The 9,010-nt window shown below is 45.3% G+C and overlaps 1 long non-coding RNA gene across 1 annotated transcript; it reads left to right on the top strand.

Annotated features, from left to right (window-relative positions):
- The first annotated feature begins 3,218 nt into the window (after positions 1–3,218).
- LOC104002104 (uncharacterized) lies at positions 3,219–5,708 on the top strand. The gene is made up of 3 exons (XR_674180.4): positions 3,219–4,120; positions 4,678–4,788; positions 5,494–5,708. It is a non-coding gene; the product is annotated as an uncharacterized LOC104002104 (long non-coding RNA).
- Positions 5,709–9,010: the final 3,302 nt, after the last annotated feature.

Here is a 9,010-nt window from a genome sequence, read left to right on the forward strand (position 1 = left end):
CACAGAGAGACTACATATTTACAAAACATTATTTTAAAAATTAGCTGGGCCTAGAGGCAGGCACCTGTAGTCCTAGCTACTCTGGATGCTGAAGTAAGAGGATTGCTTGAGCCTGGGAGCTTGAGGCTGCAGTGAGCTATGATTCCACCACTGTGCTCCAGTGCCTGGGGAACACAGTGAGAACCTGTCACACACACACCGAAAAAAGAGGCAGATAGTTTGGAAAGGAAAAAGTAAAACAGTCTTTATTCACAAACAACATAATCATCTAAGAAAATCCTAAGGAATCTACATAAAAGCAACTCAAACTAACAAATAAATATTGCAAGGTTGTAAGAAGTCCCTTCTAGGTATACACCCCCAAAAAGTGAAAGCATATGTCCCCCAAGAGACTTGACATGAATATTCAGTCACTTTATTCAGAACAATCAAAACCTGGAAACAATGCCATTGTCCAGCAACAGGTGAACAGATAACAAATTGCCCCTGGAGGAGGCATCTTTGTTTGGGCCTTGTAGCTATAGAACCTTTGCCCTGTGGAGCAGGCGAGGGTGGAGATGCAGGTGTGGGAAAGGTAGGAGACACTAACTCTGGCCTGGAGATGTCCAGCTGAAGAACAGAGAACACTTGGTTGGGAGGTAGAGACTTGAGTTGCTCAGCAAAGTAGGAATAAAGGTAACAGGGCTGTGAGATTTGGGAGCAGTAACAGAGAAAGCCTCAGAAGGGAAGGGGTAGACAGGCACAGAAGCCATGAGAAGGGTGACTTTCAAGGGAAACTGTAGAAAGAGGATTTTTTGATTTTTTTTTTTTTTGAGACAGAGTTTTGCTCTTGTTGTCCAGGCTGGAGTACAATGGTGCAGTCTCAGCTCACTGAAACCTCCGCCTCCCGGGTTCAAGTGATTCCCCTGCCTCAGCCTTCCTAGTAGCTGGAATTACAGGCACCCGCCACCATGCCCGGCTAATTTTTGTATTTTTAGTAGAGACGGGGTTTCACTATGTTGGCCAGGCTGGGCTTGAACTCCTGACCTCAGGTGATCCACCCACCTCAGCCTCCTGAAGTGCTGGGATTACAGGCATGAGCCACGGTGCCTGTCTAGAAAAAGGATTTTTATAGAAAGTTGGTATGTGATGTTATTCCCTTTTTCCCTTTTCTTTTTTTTTTGAGACTGGGTCTCTCTTGTTGCCCAGACAAGAGAGAGTGCAGCAGCATGGTAACAGCTCACTGCAGCCTTGATCTCCCAGGTTCAAGCAATCCCCCCACCTCAGCCTCCAGAGTAACTGGGACTACAGGTGTGCACCACCACACCCAGCTATTTTTTATATTTTTTTTAGAGGTGGTCTTGAACTCCTAAGCTCAAGTGATCCTCCTGACTCAGCCTCACAAAGTGCTGGGATCATAGGTGTGCACCACCCCATCCGGTCTTACTCTCTTTTTTCAATATTTCTATTGGATGAGACTCTACTTGGATAATCCCAGTTTTATATGGGTTACATAAAATAAATATAACAGCAGTAATAGCTAATAGGCACTGTATGCTTACTAGGCACTAATCATTGCACTAAGCAATTTAAATACATTCAATGGTATGAGGTGGCACCATTATATAGATGAGGAAACTGAGGCACAGAGTTTTAAGTGATTGTCCAAGATCACAGAGTTATGAAGCGACAGAGCCAGAACATTGGATTTCATATTGAAACCCAAAGCTAAGAAGCTGTTTTCGTGTTCCTGCTTTCCTCCTTGACCATGTCTCTCTCTGTATGCTGTCAGGGTTGGGTGAGTGAGGGAAGGATGCTGAAAAGTCATTTGGTTCAGGCCTCACATTTTCAAAGCACTTAACTCCAGTGAGGCCGTATATCCAGCCTGAGATATTTAGCCGGGCCTGAGAGATGAGGAGATTTACCCAACTTTTGAGTTACTTTCCATTTATTGATGCTACCACCTCCAGAGACCCAGGAATTAAATACTCATATAAATTCCATCATTTTCTGGTTGTAGTATAAGTACATTACTTTTAAAACATACCATATTTTTTGTTAACCTTATTTTGATATATCTTCATTTTTAATCTGATGGGAAACTGAAAAATGGAGTGGCCTCTCTCTCAACCTTTGAGAGGCCTCACTCCCTTTCCTACTGTCTGAAAGGTGCAGGAAGAGGAGGCCCTGCAGGAAGCAGCTCTGATGCCCACTCCGGCTGCTGCCAGTGGCTGGCTGGATGTGCTATCAGCATGGCCATACCCACAGGTTGAAGTAGGTCAACAACCTGGGGACCCAGAAGCTGCATGGTGCAAAGTGCATCTATCCGGAAATTTCCTGAGCTTCAAGGGGGTTTATAAGGCAGCCACCAGGCCCAGACTGACCAAGAGAACAGGAGCTTTGGATGCATGTTCTTTAACCCAGTGGTTCTCACCTGGGGCGACTTAGCATCTCCTCCCCGTAGAACATCTGGCAATTCTAGAGACATTTTTTTATTTTCACAACTTGGGGTTCTACCAGCAACTAGTGGGTGGAGACCAGAGAAGCTGCTAAACATCCTACAATGCACAGGATGGCCCACCGCAACAAAGAATTATCCGCCCCAAATGTCAAGAGTGCCACAGTTGAGGAAATGTGCTCTAACCCTCTGGGGCTGGCCTTATGAAGCGCAGCCACACCCCTCCTAAGAGGCTTCCTCCAAGGCTGCAAAGCCGGAGAGGGCTGGACTGTAGGCCACTCCGCCGCGGGATTTCCCCTTCATCACCTGGCCACCCACTCTGGCCCCCTTACTGGAGGGCTCCGCCCTCAGGTAAATGTTTTCCCTACTTGTTTGGGAAACTTTGAGAAAAATCCCCTTTAGCCATCTTCTGAGCAGTGAAGATGTACCATGTGTGCTTTTTCCACCAAAAAAACATTAAAGCGGCTAGGGGATTTTTATTATTTTAGCTCAAATAACTAAATAGTGGCAGCCAACTCCTTTAAAGGCGACTGTCAGCCCTCAAAGGGGCGCTCAGATGGAACTCAGAAAAAATTTAAAAAAGAGTGAGTTTAGTATCAGTGGATCAGGGGAGTGGGGATAACCTGGGAATTCTGGTCTGGCGGGGCAGGCGACACAGACCGAAGGCCTCCGCCCACCCCCAGCCTCAAGCCCCCTCTGCGTGGGGCCCCTGGGGGCCTGGGGACATTTGCATGTACTCTCAGGAGATTCTCCTTTCTTCTCCCTGGGTTTCATCTTTAATAACTAGATGATGGGCTGTTGGGGAATGCAGGGCCAGCGCTCTAGGAAAGTGAAACTGCCTTGCAGAGGGAAAGCAACCCACTGTGGCCCCGAAAGACCCAGACCGCCAGCGGCCCCGGGCAGCCGCCGAGGGCACCGGCTCACACTTCCTGCCTTTCACAAGCTCTTGCTTGGCATGCATTGGTGACTTGAACTGGGGGGTTAACCCAAAAAGATCAAGTGCGAGCTCAAGGCGGATGATGAGAACAGATTCGGGGCTGGTTAACCTCAGAGAGCGGGAGTCCGTTGGTGCTAATGAGGCCAAGGGAGCCCGGCTCCTTTCTGCCCCCAGGCAGGTGAGAAAGAAAGAACGGAGACGAAAGAGGGCCCGCTGTGTCTACTCCTCTTGGCCCGGAAGCCCAGCTCGACCCTGAGGCCACAAACTGCCCCCTACTGGAGAAATCGCTGCAGGATTTCTCCTCCATCAAATCGCTGTGTCAGAGCCAGTTGGGGGCTTTTAAAAGACGCCCACGCTCAGGCCCGCACCAGGCCACCTACACTGGAATATCTGAGGCTAAGTCCCAAGCTAGAATTTCCCATCTTCTTTCTGGCCTTGGGAGATTTTGCATCTCCTCCCAGGGAAGGAAGCCTGACTTGTGAAATGATTCTCACGAAGGAGAAGTGCTCCGTTCTGCAGTGAGCCTGGCCAGGGGGGCCACACCACAGACTCCCAGGAGGCTTCTGCTCTGCGTGGTTCTTCTGCTCTCGTTTCCTTAACGATTGGGCCAGAGCATCTCTGCTCTTGTAAAATATCAGGCAATTAGATCTCGAAGTCTTTGAAGTGGGCAGATTCACCAGGCGTTGGACTGAAGTTTCTATTTGTCCTGGCACTGAGAATAGCAAAGGAACAGGGGGACTGAACTGGTAAGGATATAGCAGGTTTGTTGCACTTTTAAAAAATATGTTTTCAATTACCTTAAGAACCCATTTATGTGCAGTATATCCTGCTGCTGATTTTGAACAAGGATGATCCAATAGGCACTGGTATTAAAACGCTGAAATAGAGGTTGACAAGTAGCTGCTTCCCTAAATCCTTGGAGTTTCCTTCCTCCCTCCTTCCCCTCCTTTGGCACCAACCCCCTTCCCACCTCCCCAAGATCCAGCAACTAAAAGGTTATTTGCTTGGCACGGCAGGGAGTAGGGGCTGTGCTGAATGGTGGGAACCCACGCTACATGGGTTGTCAGCTGTGTCACCCCTAATTAGACATCATTTCAATCTACTCATGAAAGCAGCTTGCTGCAGGACTCTGTGCTGGCCATATTTAATTAGAGCAGTATAAGGTTTTTTTTTTTTAAGTTAAAAACTCATATTGTATTGCCCATGTACCAGAGACTATTCTAAGAACTTTACAAACATTAACTCATTTGATCCTTATAACGACCCTATGATATTGGTGGTGTGATATCCTCCCGTTTTCTAGGTATGGAAAGAGGCATAGAGAGGTGAAGTCTCTTGCTGATATCTTCTAGACCGGGCTGGCTGCAGGGTCTGTTGCTCTCAACCAGAGGAAATAGAATCATGAAAGAACAAGGTAGGGTTTTCCTCCTTCTGCCAAACTGAGATTCACAAAGTGGACTCTAGCATTCTTCCTCTCTGCCATTCCCTCCCACCAAATTTACACCTGGGGAAACAGTGGCCCAGAGAGGGAAGGAGACCTTCCTACAATCTCAGAGTCAATTGGGGGCAAAGCTAGGACCAGAATGCTGCCTCTCAACTCCCCCTCGACCTCATATCAGATTGCTTACATCCAGCTAAATGCCTCCTCAGAAATCAGTTGGGGAATATGGTGATTTTAAGTCCATAAATTCTTTATTTAATACTCCTCCCTCTAAGAGGTAGAGACTCATTTGCCTCCCCTCAAGTGTGGGCTGGACTCAGTGCTCCATTCTACTTTTTTCTTTTAGGTCAGCCTGTTGCCCAGGCTGGAGTGCAGTGGCTCAGTCTCAAATCACTGCAACCTCCGCCTCCTGGGCTTAAGTGATTCTTCCACCTCAGCTCTGCCCAGCTAATTTTTTGTAGAGACAAGGTCTCACCATGTTGCCCAGGCTGGTCTCAAACTCCTGGACTCAAGCAATCCTCCTGTCTCGGCCTCCCACAGTGCTAGAATTACAGGCATGAGCCATGCCACCCGGCCCCAAGAGTAGAACAAAGATGGAGGACTAGGTCATAAAAGACACTGCAACTCCTCTCTCTCTCTCTCTTTCTTTATTTCTCTCTCTTGTTGTTCACTCTCCAGGGAGCCAGTTGCCATGTCATGGGGAGGACACTCAGGCAGCCCCGTGGGGAGACTCATGTGAGGAGGAACTGAGATGTCTTGCCAACAGCCGTATGAGGGAGCCATCTTGTAAATGAATCTTCCAGTCCCAATCAAGTCTTCAGATGACCAGAGCCTCAGCTGATAACTTGGCTGCAGCCTCATGAGAGATCCTGAGCCAGAACCACTCAGCCAAGGTGTTCCTAGATTCCTGCCTCTCAAAAACTGTGTGAGATAATAGATGCTTATTGTTTAAAGTTGTTTAGGGTAACTCATTGTGTAGCAATAGATAGCTGAAACAGGAGGCTCTACATTTACTCTTTTTTTTTTTTTCTTGGAGACAGAGTCTTGCTGTGTTACCCAGGCTGGAGTGCAGTGGGGCAATCTCCGCTCATTGCAATCTGCGCCTCCCTGGTTCAAGCAATTCTCATGCCTCAGCTTCCCGGGTAGCTGGGACTACAGGAGTGCGCCACCATGTCCAGCTAATTATTTTGTATATTTAGTAGAGACAGGGTTTCGCCATGTTGGCCAGGCTGGTCTCAAACTCCTGACCTCAAGTGATCTGCCTGCCTTGGCCTCCCAAAGTGCTAGGATTACAGGCATGAGCCACTGCACCCAGCCTACCTTTATTCTTAAAATGCCATAAATGCACAGAGTGTTTTGAGGAGTCTTTTATCCCAAAGTATTCCAACTATATTTCTTTTAAAAATTTAGGGCAATTAAGGCATTTTAATGCATGTGACCCTCCCCCCCCCCACATTCCCCCACCCTTCATTATTTCAAACTGGAGTGGTCTTTTGAATTTTTTCCTGAACGTGTTTCCAGAAAGTTTATACCAAGTAAAACAGCTATATCCAAGTTCCTAGTAATTATTACAGCAATTACAAGGGTTCCAAGCCTAATAAAGTAATCTAAGGGCAGGAGGTTTGGAGGTATGGTTATTTCTTGGCATTCTTCTAATGACAGCCTGGAGCTGAGTAGCATCTTGGCAGTTGTCTACTGTTTGAATACGTTAGACTGCTCCCAACTCTGTCACTTGCTAACTGTGTGACCTTGGGCAAATGATCGAACTCTATGTGCCTTAATTGCATATAAATTTTAGAATCTAATTATGATACCTGCTCTGTGGAATCCTGGGGAAGATTAAAATGAGAGGTGGTAGAGCATGGTGCTTATAAGCATTGAACCAAATTGCCTGAGTTTGAGTCCTAGCTCCAGTGACTTTTCTAGCTGTATGATCTTGGGAATGTTACCTAATCTCCTTGTGCCTCTATATTCCACATACATAAAATGGGGTGAGGTGGGGAAACGGTGCTTACCTCCTGTGACTGTCATGAGAATTAAATGGAGCCAATTCATATACTATTCCTGGTACACAGTAAGTAGCATATGGCAAGGATGCTAGGTATAGTTGTGCAGGTTGTTCACTGTTCAAGGGCTCCAACCTGAGAGGTCAAGTGAGGGCTTGCCAGGCCATACGCTTTGGTATGAGGTTGCCTACCTAGAGGTGGCGCTGTTTTCTAGTTTGTACCAGGCCCTATATCAGCCAGCTGTCAGCATAAGGGTTTGTAGTATCCAGCAACCACTACCTTAACACTATCTTTAGGCTTTAGGCTGATGTTCACTGAGCACATGCCAGTTTTATTATAACTGTTACTTGGTAGCTTCCTGGAGTTCTCCAGGATAACATCAGTGGGATGTCTATATCCCAAACCTTGCCATTACCATTCAGATACAATGCTGAAAATCAAATAAAAAATATTAGCAAGGTAAAAAGTTTAAAATCCTGCAGGACAATATTATATATTGCTTAGGCATACATACAGGTTTGGTTCAAGTATAGAAAAATGCATAGGAATGATAAACCCCGCATCTGGATAATGGGTTACCTGGGGTGGGGAGGAAGCGGAATTAGAAAGGGATGAAGGAAGCTTCGGCTCTATTCATAATTTATTTCTTCAGCTTAATGGTGGCTACATAAGTGTTTATTATTTTTTAATCTTAAATATTTAAAAATAATGTATAATTAATACTATTAAATAAGACCTGTCTTTTTATGTAAAAACTAATTTTGCATTTCTCTCATTAGTCTCTGTTAAATATTAAATCAGTACATTGATTGGGAATGACAGAATCAAGCAATCATTCATTCAACAAGTGTTTACTTGTTGAATGATAGGATGTTCAAAGAGCTAAGAACTTCATCCATACGCTGTAATACTTAGAACGCTTGTAACATTTATAATAACCTGTTTGGTTATTTGACTATGTTTTCTTTTTTCTGTGAGAGCAGAGTCTCTGTCTTATTCATATTTAAGAATTCTGCTCTGTAATAGGTGATAAATAAATGTTAATTTAAACCGAATGAAACATAAATATGACTATTATTGTCATGAAAGAGCTTTCAATACACTAGGATAATGCAGGTCATAAGTGCCATAAATGAAGAGCAAAGGGAATTCACTTATGCATTCATTCATTTGAAAACCATTTACTCGGCATCTGTTAGGTACTGAGCATATGACTATAAACAAGAGAAACACAGACCTTGGTTTTTACAGGGCCCACTTCTCACCACTTTCATCACTGTCTAACTGGCCTATGCTGCCAGCATCTTTTGTTTGGATGGTTGCAGTAATCCAATACTGAAATCCTGACTCATCTCCCTGCTTCCACTTTGCTCCCCTATCGTAAAATCTCAACTGTGTCCGGAGAGATCCTCTAAAAACCTAAGTCAGATCATGTCACTCCTCTGCTCTGACACCTCCAATGGCTTCTCATCTGTAGGAGATTGCAGAAATTGCCACAATTATTTAAATTTTTCCTATCGAGAAGTGAAGTCTGTTTCTCAAACTCATTGAGTCTGAACTGGCCTTGTGACTTTCCTCGGCCAATAGAATGTGGCAGGTTTTGAGTTCTGTGCTAGCTCTGAGCCTGGGTTCCACGGGGCTTCGAATGCTTCTGCTCCTACTCTTGGAATCCTGCCACTATCAAATAAACCTGCTCCGACCAGCCTGTTGGTGGATGAGAGACCATGTGGAGGAGAAATGCCCAAGGCAAAGCCAGGCCAGACCAGTCAATTATCAGCCAACCTACCAGCTGTCTGAGGACACATGACCGAGCCTAGCCGAGATCAGCCTAGCCCAGCCTATCCCCAAAGAACCTTTCAGATGACCCACAGACTCATGAGCCAAATAAATGGCTTGAGTCATCGAAGTTTCTGGTAGTTTTTTGGGCAGTGAACACTGATAGACTGTCTCATTTAGACAAAAAGTCAAGCTTCTTTTTACTAACTGTATCCTCAGTACTTAGTGCCTGGCACATGGTAGATGCACCATGAACATTTGTTGACTATATTAAGAAAGGTGTAAATGGTTTTAACATTCTATTGAGGGAAACAGGAAAAAGATAAATCAGTAAACGAATAAAATAAGTATAAAATTGGGTAACTGCTATGGGAGAAATGAATAGTACCTGAGGTAGAGGATAAGAGTGAAGG

The sequence above is a fragment of the Pan troglodytes genome, chromosome 15 (genome assembly GCF_028858775.2).
Source record: "Pan troglodytes isolate AG18354 chromosome 15, NHGRI_mPanTro3-v2.0_pri, whole genome shotgun sequence".
Lineage (NCBI taxonomy): Eukaryota > Metazoa > Chordata > Mammalia > Primates > Hominidae > Pan > Pan troglodytes.